The sequence below is a fragment of the Schistocerca piceifrons genome, unplaced genomic scaffold, assembly GCF_021461385.2.
Source record: "Schistocerca piceifrons isolate TAMUIC-IGC-003096 unplaced genomic scaffold, iqSchPice1.1 HiC_scaffold_835, whole genome shotgun sequence".
Lineage (NCBI taxonomy): Eukaryota > Metazoa > Arthropoda > Insecta > Orthoptera > Acrididae > Schistocerca > Schistocerca piceifrons.
The window spans coordinates 1-12,386 of NW_025729097.1; the positions used below are offsets into that span (position 1 = coordinate 1).

The window sequence follows — 12,386 nt, forward strand, 5'->3', positions numbered from 1 at the left end:
ACACAAGTAGGACCTACTTCTAGGAGTGTTAACAACACCAGTGTACGTGTGCTACGGCTTCTGACCAATCATCGCCTTTGTTTACATCATCTTTATTCTTATGATGAACGGATTATACATTTTCATCTCCCTTTATATACTGAATCACCGCTTCAGCCCTGAAAACTGCCCTGTCACCGAACGGTTCACAGTAATTCACTCTGTCCTACCTTCCTTTTCATAACAAATCCTACTCCCGTTGTACCATTTTCTGCCGTTGATATTGCCGTATACCTGTGTGACCGAAACCCATGTCTTCTTCCCATTTCGCTTCACTGAACCCCACTGTCTATATTGAGCCTTACCATTTGCCATTTCCTGTATCTGGATTGAGCCTTACCATTTGCCATTTCAGATTTTGCACCCTCCCTACCACAAGTTCAAACTTGACATTTCATGCCCCAGGTCATACAACGTAAACCTTTAGTTCATTTTCCGCCTTTTCCTTTGGTCGCCTCCCCCTAGACAGTCCCCTGAAAGGGATCCGAATGGCTGACCGATCAGGAATCCTTTGCCAATGGAGGAATCATCAGCCCACTTTCTCGATTACAGGTCACACGGCCTCGCGTGTACATACATTCGAGACTGTTCATAGCGACATCACTTTTAACGACTTGTTGGCCGTGACACCGAAATCTAATGGTTCCATCTAAAGCCTGTGTCAACAATATATTTAAAAGGTCGCTTAGTACGACATCGCTTTTTGCGACTTATCGTATAAAAGTACGATGTTTAATCCGGTTTCGGGGAAACACATAGGCTGTAACGCCCAATGTTCGTTTTTGGTTGTTGCGTATTCGTAGACGCAACGCTTATTTTTGAACTTTCGATTTCAGCAGATTGTTGTCTTTAAATTAGGCCTCACAACGAATACATCGTAAATGCAAAGTGCGTACGCACATCTTAGATGTGAAAAGCAAACAAATATAACAGATTACCTTAAGTAGGACAGTATATTGTAGTATGCATTATTGTACTGCATTTAAAGCAACTGACTTCGCTGCGGTCAGAGAAAACTAGAAAATTAAATCCCAATGTGTGCTGTTTTTTCAAAGAACAGAGATGGAGTAATTGGGTATTCGTCATTCATGTTTTGTGGTTACGTGTGTTAAGTACACGATTGGCCATTAAAATTGCTGCAGCACGAAGATGAAATTTAACCGACGGGAAGAAGATGCTGTGAGATGCAAATGATTAGCTTTTCAGAGTATTCACACAAGGTTGGCGCCGGTGGCGACACCTACAATGATCTGACATGAGGTAAGTTTCCAACAGATTTCTCATACACAAACAGCAGTTGACCGGCGTTGCCTGGTAAAACGTTGTTGTGATGCCTCGTGTAAGGAGGAGAAATGCGTACCATCACGTTTCCGATTTGGATAAAGGTCGGATTGTAGCCTATCGCGATTGCGGTTTATCGTATCGCGACATCGCTGCTCGCGTTGGTCGAGATACAATGACTGTTAGCAGAATATGGAATCGGTGGGTTCAGGAGGGTAATACGGAACGCCGTGCTGGATCCCAACGGCCTCGTATCACTAGCAGTCCAGATGACAGGCATCTTTTCCGCATGGCTGTAACGGATCGCGCAGCCACGTCTCGATCCCTCAGTAAGCAGGTGGGGACGTTTGCAAGGCAACAACCATCTGCACGAACAGTTCGATGACATTTGCAGCAGCACGGACTATCAGCTCGGAGACCATGGCTGCGGTTACCCTTGACGCTGCATCGCAGACAGGAGCGCTTGCGATGGTGTACTCAACGACGAACCTGGGTGCACGAATGACAAAGCGTCATTTTTTCTGATGAATCCAGGTTCTGTTTACAGCATCATGATGGTCGCACCCGTGTTTGGCGACATGGCGGTGAACGCACATTGGAAGCGTGTATTCGTCATCGCCATACTGGCGTATCACCCGGCGTGATGGTATGGGGTGCCATTGGTTACACGTCTCGGTCACCTCCTGTTCGCAGTGGACGTTACATTTCAGATGTTACGAACCGTGGCTCTACCCTTCATTCAATCCCTGCGAAACCCTACATTTCAGCAGGACAATGCACGACCGCATGTTGCAGGTCCTGTACGGGCCTTTCTGGATACAGGAAATGTTCGATTGCTGCCCTGGCCAATACATTCTCCAGATCTTTCACCAGTTGAAAACGTCTGGTCAATGGTGGCCGAGCAACTGGCTCGTCACAATACGTCAGTCACTACTTCTGTCGTATCGCGTTGAAGCTGCATGGGCAACTGTACTTGTACACGATCCAAGCTCTGTTAGACTCAATGCCGAGGCGTATCAAGGCCGTTATTGCGGCCAGAAGTGGTTGTTCTGAGTACTGATTTCTCAGGATCTATGCACCCAAATTGCGTGAAAATGTAATCACATGCCAGTTCTAGAGGAACATTTTAACGAGAAACATAGGAGCAAGTATAGGCCTTCCTGTAATCCATGTTCAGAATACTGTCTTACCATTTTGGTTCTGTTGATTAAATTTTTGTGATTCAATAACTGAAGCGGAGGTGTGTCCTTCCTGGCTGCCCTACCTCACAGCTCTCACTGCAAGTTCTAAAAGTGCTCAACACGTTACCTCGTTCAGTCCAAGACCACCTTCAATATGAGTGAACCGTTCACGTCGTTGCTCCTTCTTTCTTCACTTATTGAAGGTTTTTGCATTTTGATGGCATTCTATTGCTGTACGTAGCGGACAAACGTAAGAAAAATTCCTCTTCAGTCCCTCTCGACAAATACCGCATTATAAAAACTGTATGTAGGTGCACCGTATTTCTGCTGCTTTTCCGAAAGTCAACTCCAAGACAGCCTAAAATTTACAGACGTGAAATTATTATTAAAATCCAAAGAAAACAACCGGTTTGTGCGACTGTCAGCTGTAACTACCGTAAACCATCGGTCCCTTGTACGTCGTTACAACCGGTTTCGACTGTGTGTTGTCTCTGATGCGGTGTACAATATATCAACACAGAAATCAAGGGTTTTGCTCAGTTCAGGCATTCGCCGGAACTAGCGAGGCCCTCTCACAAAACACTGTAAGAAAAAAGGATCGTAAAGATTCCCGTTTTCTCTCCTTGTCTTGTTTTCTGCCATTTTCAATGATTATAATGCTTTTTTTAATAAAATCACAGTTAAGTTTTTGCAACAAATACGTACTTTCAAATTTTTGCAATGACAAAATGTTTTACCGCCTATCACAAGTGGTTTCCATTGCGCCCTGCATCCTCGTGCTGTTGATCACTGCTGATTCTTCGACATTTCTGAAGCAGTTTCACAGCCCCCCTCCGGCATCTTTCACAAGGCCGCTGGCGGAACGAGTGTGACTTTTGTGCCGGAAGTCTTTGGCCGCCATTGCCGATTGTTTTTATTCTAGAATTAATCAGTGGCGAGGCTGGAACCGAAGACCAGGCAAATCGTGGTTATTAGTGAAATACGCGACGCGTAGACCGCGGGTGCAGTAATCTACACACACACGCACACCGCACAGAGAGAGGTGGTGTGTGGTGGTGGGGAGGGGGAGGGGGGGGGGGGCAGAGGGAGAGTGCCGCTCCCAATGGCACGAAAAGTAAACAAAAAAGGAACGCATCCCGCAGTAACAGATCATACTACACGAAATGGCGCAAGGAGGTAGGGAAAGGGGTGGTGCAGAATGTCCGGGGGCCCCCTATCACACAAACGAAAGTACTTAAGACGTAGGTACCATGTACTGAAGTTGAAAGATATTTTGATTTCCAATCACACGACGAAAGGGGGATACGCCCTGTCAGTAGTCAGTTAGCTCAAAGATAGATTGGAGCTGTCTACACATTCGTAGCACTGTCAGCTCTCTGTCGCTCTCTTAGCCAAAACCAAATGTTGGCCTTGTTTGTTCAGTTTTATTAACCACTTCAGTTAATTGTAGTTGAATGTGTTTGAAATTTTAAGACTGGATGTCATGAACTGCTATATACATTATGACTTTTGAACACTATTGAGGTAAATACATTGTTTGTTCTCTATTAAAATCTTTCATTTGCTAACTATGCCTATCAGTAGTTAGTGCCTTCAGTAGTTTGAATCTTTTTAGCTGGCAGTAGTGGCGCTCGCTGTATTGCAGTAGTTCGAGTAACGAAGATTTTTTGTGAGGTAAGTGATTTGTGAAAGGTATAGGTTAATGTTAGTCAGGGCCATTCTTTTGTAGGGATTATTGAAAGTCAGTTTGCGTTGCACTAAAAAAGTATTGTGTGTCAGTTTAAGCACAGTCGTGTACAAATGTTCAAAGGGGACGTTTCAAATGTAATGTAAGTGCTACCGTTTATTGTTTGTGTGCTGTTGTGATAGTTTATAATTATGAATAAGTTCGTAACAGGAAAGAAGAGGCAAATCGATTTTGATTCGTCCGCCAGCGTTATGGTAAGTTAAAAATATGTACGCACTACTGTCATTGCGTAATTACCTGCCTATAGCAGTTCAGTGTTAGCACTGTAGTCGTTACTCGGAGGCTGGTGGAGCTTTGGGGTTGCCATATTTCAGTATTTCACAAGGCAGCGAAGCGGTAAATATCATAGAAAATAACATTAAATTATAATCAGTGCACAAAAATACGCTCGGATTCAGCTGTGTCGCCCAAAAATCGCGTTCATCAAGAAAACTATCGCCTAAATGGCGATGGCTGTATTCTTTTCAAAACTTTTGCCTACTTTTCTGTCATTAGTGGACAAAATGCCGAAACGTGACCCAATCTTATCACCTGGGTAGTATCAGTTATGAAAGTCAGTTCCGATATGGAACCATTTTTTGGCCGGAGGGGGGGGGGGGGGGTGGTACAGGATGAGAGAGCGCATTCTGTAGTTCGTTCGTTTCCAAAAGCGCGCTGCTTGAATTCCTCCGAGCCGGCAGCGCCCTTCGTCCCTCCCTCACCCTTTCTTACGAAATCTATTTCTGCTCTTGTGACACCCCAGTAACTGACGCCAGCAACTTCATGCACAGTTAAATCTTAAAGATGTGTCCTCATCCATGCAGTGTCAAGTGACTAAACATGCACGTGTAAAGGAAAAACAAGCTATGTCAGAATTCAATCGTTTGTTGCGGGGCATTTTATTTTATTGTAAAACATCTGGTTTTCCTCGATTCTCTTCCGACCCCGGGTAGTTCTGCGAGCCGAGCCGCTGAGCTAGCAATCCCTGGATTCGGGAGACGAGGTGGTTTGAATCTATCTGCCGTCAACGTTGAAAATGATTTTCAGTGGATTCCCATTTTCAGTTTAGTCAAATGCCAGGGTTGGTTCCTTACTATAGCGCACATACAGTTGTCTCCGAGCGCCTTTCTTTCCTGAGAGATTCCACATCCCTTAAAGACGCAGCCCCTCTGCTTAAATGAAAGCAGCTGCATCAAGGGCATGCCAAGCATCTGTTTCGAGGCACCCGGCGCTAAAAGCAACATGACAAATAAATGATAACTCAAATGCTCCTCATTTAGCGTCACGCATGTCTGCTGGATTGTTGTGCAAGGCAGAAAATTACCTCCCTTATATTGCAAGAAGTGACATGCATACTTACATGAAAAAATTTGGGAAAGCGTAAGACTGGATAATTCCAAATCGTTTGCATTTTCGGCGCCAGAAATTATTCTACCTTCTCTGTCGAACAGACGTCTCTCTACTCCTTTACACTCACAAGGGCAGCTCACCTGCTCCCTACAGATTTATGGTCTCTGCAGGGCTCGGCCAGAAGTCAATGCGACATAATCGGGGGCTCCAGAAGGCGAAGCGTTTAGCAAACAGCAGGTGTTTTGGCGCGGGTCGGACGAGGAATGAGCCATTTGTCAGCACAGCTCCCAGTCAGCGGTTGGCGCACCAGAGAGAGTTCAGAGCGGTGAACCGAGGGTCCTGGGGCCGAGTCCCTACATGCAATCTCTTTAGCTTTTTCCTTTCATTTTGTATGTCACATGCACTACAAATAAAACGGAATAATACTCCAGACATTGTATTTATTAGTATTTTAATAAAAGGCACGAAAACGAATCGGAAAGTAAAATTTGAGATTGCGAATGTAAGGGCTAGCAGAAAAGTAATACCTCAGAAATTTTTTGTCTTAAAGTGCTTTAAATAATTCAAACTTTATTAGCGGTCTACATTTCCGCTGGATGGACAACTAGCGTAAATGTTCAGTTATTTCCCGATTGTTAAAAAATTACTGTATTTTCATTAAAATTTAATCTCCCTTTATATTGGTTAAGGAGATCTACACCAATTGGCATTTTTATACATAGATCAGAGATTATAAGGATGTTTTGGAGTACCTGCACACCATTTTTTTACTGGCAAGAGAACTTCTAGTTTAACACGTTTTTATAACTCGTTTCTGTGGCTACAATTATTTGCACCCCCATTACTGGCATTATTACAAGTTCATTTCTATTTGGCAACAATTCTAACCAACATAAACCACTGCCACTATCTGCTAAACACTGCACTTCTTCGTTACACACTTGCAGAATACTTACTGGCTGACTCAACACCTGCCTTTCATTGCTGGTGTCAGAACCCTCCTCCAACAAATCGTTCACAGCCTCCCTTCAATCGAAACCTCTGTTTCCAGAAATTACACACATTTTTGCAGAATTACCCTTATCACTTTTCTCCGTCATACTATTCTATTCACTAAATGACAGCTCAAATTTTTTCTAGCGCTTCGTCATTCTCCCTTTCCTTTCTATCTCTCCCTTTTTCCCACAATTAGTTGGCTGACCCCATTTTGGTCACCATTTTCCTGCCTCTCCCTTGTAGCCTCACCAACGTCGTCATTTATAGACGCTAGTATTTCCTCTACACTGACGTCACTAATCTCCTGTAATTCTGCACCTTCTGTACTTTCTCCTTCCCCAGATCATGACTCGACTTCAACTTGGTCACTAAAGACTTTCTGGCAATCATGTTCTGTCAGATTTTCCGCAAATACATCACCCACTTCGTCTGCAACACAGTGCTTATTTTGTGTGTACGTCCAAAAAATCCCCTAAACCTCCGTTAAATGTACAGATTTGTACATAGCGCGTTCCGCCTGTTACTACATTCTTCTGCTCCTCACAATTCCTGGCTCTTTAGTTCTAACACGTACGTAGGGTTTTGCTAGCGGGTTCAAATTAGTACTTCCCATCTTGTAAACGCTAGCCCTTTCACAGACGGCATTTAGTTTAACGGATTCTCGGATTCTGTACCATTTCTTATGTCCACCACCATTTGCAGTCGCCTTGGCGCATCATCATCCTCTCACACAGGAGAATACGGTCGATAATAGTGCACCTGCTCCCCATTATTTCGCCTATCATTTGGTGGATAGCGCCACCTCTCGCCACCTCCGCCCCTGCTATTTCCACGGTACTCGCCAATTGTGTTAACGTTTACACTGTGCCGCGGTTCTGCATTGTTTGGTCGTTCGATACAACATCTACTTCTACGTGGTTACACTGCTATTCACAATAAACTGTCTGGCAGAGGGTTCAATGAACCACCTTCAAGCTGTCTCTCTACCATTCCACTCTCGAACGGCATGCGGGAAAACGAGCACTTCTATTTTTCTGTGTGAGCCCCGATTTTTCTTATCGTGATGATGATTTCTCCCTACGTAGGTGGGTAGCAACACAATGTTTTCGCAATCGGAGGAGAAAATTGGTGATCGAAATTTCGTGAAAAGATCCAGTCAGAACGAAAAACGCCTTTGTTTTAATTATTGCCACTCCAATTGACGTATAGTGTCTGCGACACCATCTCCCTATTTCACGATAGTACAAAACGAGCTGCCCTTCTTTGTACTTTTTCGATGTCATCCGTCAGTCCCACCTGATACGGATCCCACACGGCACAGCAGTACTCCAGAATAGGGCGGACAAGCGTGGTGTAAGCAGTCTCTTTGGTAGACCTGTTTCTCCTTTCTGCCAATGAATCCCAGTATTTGGTTTGCTCTACCCACAATGTTATCTATGTGATCGTTCCTATTTAGGTTATTTGTAATAGTAATCCCTAAGTATTTAGCTGAATTTACAGCCCTCGGTTTTGTGTGTCTTATCGCGTAATCGAAATTTAGCTAAATTCCTTTAGTACTCATGTGAATAACATGAAACTTTTCTTTATTCAGAGTCAATTGCCACTTTTCACACCATACAGATATATTATCTAAATCATTTTGCGAGTCAAGGTGGTAAATGACAGCATCATCTGCAAACAATCTGTGACGGCTACTCAGATTGTCTCCTATGTCGTTAATATAGATCAAGAACAATAGAGGGCCTATAACACTTCCTTGGGGGACGCCGGATATTACTTCTGTTTTACTCGATGACTTTCTGTTACTACGAACTGTGACCTTTCTGACAGGAAGTCACGAATCCAGTGGCACAACTGAGGCGATACTTTGTAGGCACGCAGTTTTGTTAGAAGACGCTTGTCAGGAACCGTGTCGCAAGCTTTCTGGAAACCTAAAAATATGGAATCAATTTGACATCCTCTGTCGATAGCACTCATTACTTTATTAGCATAAAGAGCTAGTTGTGTTTCACAAGAATATTTTCTGAATCCGTGCTGACTATGTGTTAATAAATGGTTTCCTTCGAGGTACTTCATAATGTTCGAATACAGTATGTGTTCCAAAACCCTACTGCAAATCGACGTTAATCAGATGGGCCTATAATTCAGCAGATTACTCCTACTTCCCTTTTTGGGTATTGGTGTGAGTTGAGCAATTTTCGAGTCTTTAGGTACGGATCTTTCTGTGAGCGAGTGGTTATATATCCGGAGGCCTTGCCTTTATTAAGTGATTTTAGCTGCTTTGTCACACCGAGGATATCTACTTCTATATTTCTCATCTTGGCAGTTGTTCTTGATTGGAATTCAGGGCTATTTACTTCGTCTTCTTTGCTGAAGGAGTTTCGGAAAACCATGTTTAATAGCTCTGCTTTAGTGGCACTGTCATCAGTGACTTCACCGTTATCGCGGAGTGGAGGTTATTGATTGCGTCTTGCCACTGGTGTGCTTTATGTATGAGCAGAATCTCTTTGGGTTTTCTGCCAGATTTTGAGACAGAATTTCGTTGTGGCAATTATTAAAAGCATCTCGAATTGAAGTACGCGCTATATTTCGAACTTCTGTAAAACTATGCCAATCTTGGGGATTCTGAGTGCTTTTAGATTTGGCATACGTTTTTTGTTGCTTCTGCAACAACGATGTGACGCGTCTTGTGTACCATGTGGGATCAGTACCATCACTCATTAATTTATGTGGTACATATCTCTCAGTTGCTCTCGATACTATCTCTTTGAAAACATACCACAACTTTTCTAAACTCGTTACGATTTGCATGCTCCTCCTCATACAACTACTTGTCAACTCTCTCCAAATAACTAACGAATTTATGGAAGTCATCCCTCGGAGCTGCAATAATTTTGTTTCGCCAGTTCATGGGTAGTTAGAATACCTTCCAAAATTCTTTTGTATGTACATTTCCTGTTGGATCAAAATGTAAAAACTGCGTGTTAGCGACATATGATATTTCAGACGATTCTGCTACAAAACTACACCCACATGTGTTAGTCCCATGTCTGAGGTTAGTTTCAACTTGGCATAATCTACTGCTATGCTCACCCGACTTATTTCCAACCTCTTCTACCTGGTTAGTCAGCTGAAGAACATTTTCTTCTGACACATCCACTAGGTCAGACACACTTTTTACTTCATCCATACATTTGGCATATTCTTTTATCACCTCTATCCTTTGTTTGCAAAAGTAACTTTTTCAAGGCATCTGTTAATTCAGTTTTTACAGTTCTAGTGCAGTGTTGGGAGTTATTCTCAACTTGAGAAATTTTGTCATCTACTTTACATTCTAACGACTTCAAATCATTTTCTCACATTTTTTTAAACCGCAGTTTGCCTTACAAGTTTTTCGTTGATTTTCTGGCCAATTGTTTCGGCAAAATTAGTATGTTCATCTTTTATAGAACCCATTACAGCTGCAAACATTTATTGCATACATCTTGGTTCTATTTTCTGCATTACTGTTTCCTGTTTATGTTGTTCCACCGATACTATACCAAATTTTGTATCCAAATTTGACACATTTGATTCAGTTACACTACCAGCCATTGTCATGACACAACTGGTTGTTACCGATTTCATGTTTCATGTCACTTCCAGGCTCTACATTATCTCCACCAGTTACATTAACTGACGTACTTGAAGCAGCTTCTACTCCACGGCCCGTAAATAAGAAAGAAACATCGTCAAAATTCTCCTCTTTTTACTTTAACATCTACTAGGCCTACTCCTCTCTGTTCAGCCCTGCTGGTTTGTGAAGCTCTTATATTCATTGAGGGTCCTTCCTCTTTTTATCGTATTTTAAAATGTTTATCACCTTCCATGTTACTCTTTCAAAACACACACACACACACACACACACACACACACACACACACACACACACACACACAAATGTAACAAACTTACCTTTCATTGAATGCTGCAGCCTCGGCATGCTGAAACGGAGTGTCAGACCACCTCAGCCTGCCGTACCAGTGTTAAGGGTCCCCGCTCATCGTGTAAGTTGGCATCCCTGCTCTTACGTAGTGCTGCTCGTTGATACCGCTATGACGCCGCCTGCTGCTTCGCTGCGCTCTGTATTACGTCTTCTTTCTTGTCAGTCTCTCGGGCGTCGCGAAATGGGTTGGGTTCAAAATTCCGCGTGTACCGATTCACTAAATTTTTCATTATCGTTCACTATACGGTCTCTCACTAAATTTCCCTCAACCACGGATTCAATGTACCACGGCTTTTTTACTGTTTACCCGGCATGTGCTCCATGTGCGTCAGCACGGTTCCTGTTGCCTGCACCTACCTGTGAACTCGTTGCAGCAGATCACTGGTAGGAAAGCCGAGCAGAAACCTGCCGTACTGCGACGCGCACCAGGCTGCATACAGCGTAACTATTCTAAGAATTGGGAAAAGGTCTGAATTTTGAGTGAAAGGTAGAAGTACTGACAAAATTGAGGTATATTCTGAAATTTAGAATTAAAAGTTCGCTGCCAAGGCGGTGCTAATCGTACCACAGTCATGCGCAAACCCTTTCATTCACGTTAGCAAGTCTGTGGTAACGTATTTCCCGAAATATGAACACCTGCTAAGCAAGGATTGTTCTTAAACGCAAATGCTCGCCGCACTATTAAGTTTATCAGTGTCTAATTAATAAATCAACTTTTTGGTCATCGATCTTCTCAATGTGCCACGTGATAATTACTTACAAAATCTGTACTTCCTAAAACGTCTGCATTCAGTGTCTTAAAAATTTCTCACACTAGTTCGTACAGCGTTTCTCAGTATAACAATATCTACATATTTACACATTCACGCGTCATTCACACTGCTGAAACGTATACAAAACTGTACAAACATAAATAAACAAAAAATCATTCAAGAAGTAAACAGAAAAATTCACAAAAACATTCTCTTGGCCCGTTTATTGAATGTGTCTGTCCCCTACTTTACTCTGGTGGATGAAAATTGGAACCACGTACTCTGCTGAGCCCGATTCAGACCGTCTGCCACTGTACATGAATGAGTCATTCTCCCGATGAAGTCTTGAGACAGGAGCTCACTCGTAGACCCCCTGTGTGAAACAACTCCTGCAAGGGTACGTGCATAACCGCTAGTTAAATGACGAATAATACAGATTCAGGTCATAAAACAATCTACATCTACATCCATACTCCGCAAGCCACCCGACGGTGTGTGGCGGAGGGTACCTTGAGTACCTCTGTCGGTTCTCCCTTCTATTCCAGTCTTTTATTGTTCGTGGAAAGAAAGATTGTCGGCATGCCTCTGTGTGGGCTCTAATCTCTCTGATTTTATCCTCATGGTCTCTTGGCGAGATATACGTAGGAGTTCTCGAAACTTCAACAAAAGCCTGTACCGAGCTACTGAGCGTCTCTCCTGCAGAGTCTTCCACTGGAGTTTATCTATCATCTCCATAACGCTTTCGCGATTACTAAATGATCCTGTAATGAAGCACTTTGCTCTCTGTTGGATCTCCTCTCTCTCTTCTATCAACCCTATCTGGTACGGATCCCACACTGCTGAGCAGTATTCAAGCAGTGGGCGAACAAGCGTACTGTAACCTACTTCCTTTGTTTTCGGACTGCATTTGCTTAGGATTCTTCCAATGAATCTGTCTGGCATCTGCTTTACCGACGATCAACTTTATATGATCATTCCATTTTAAATCACTCCTAATGCGTACTCCCAGATAATTTATGGAATTAATTGCTTCCAGTTGCTGACCTGCTATATTGTAGTTAAATGATAAAGGATCT

At 43.0% G+C, this 12,386-nt stretch overlaps 1 protein-coding gene across 1 annotated transcript in view; it reads left to right on the forward strand.

Annotated features, from left to right (window-relative positions):
• The first annotated feature begins 10,546 nt into the window (after positions 1–10,546).
• LOC124770907 overlaps positions 10,547–12,386 on the forward strand; it is a 41,384-nt gene continuing 39,544 nt past the window's right edge. The window contains exon 1 of the mRNA XM_047249225.1: positions 10,547–10,942. The gene's annotated coding sequence lies outside the window, so the exon portion shown is untranslated. The remainder of the gene's footprint in view (positions 10,943–12,386) is intronic.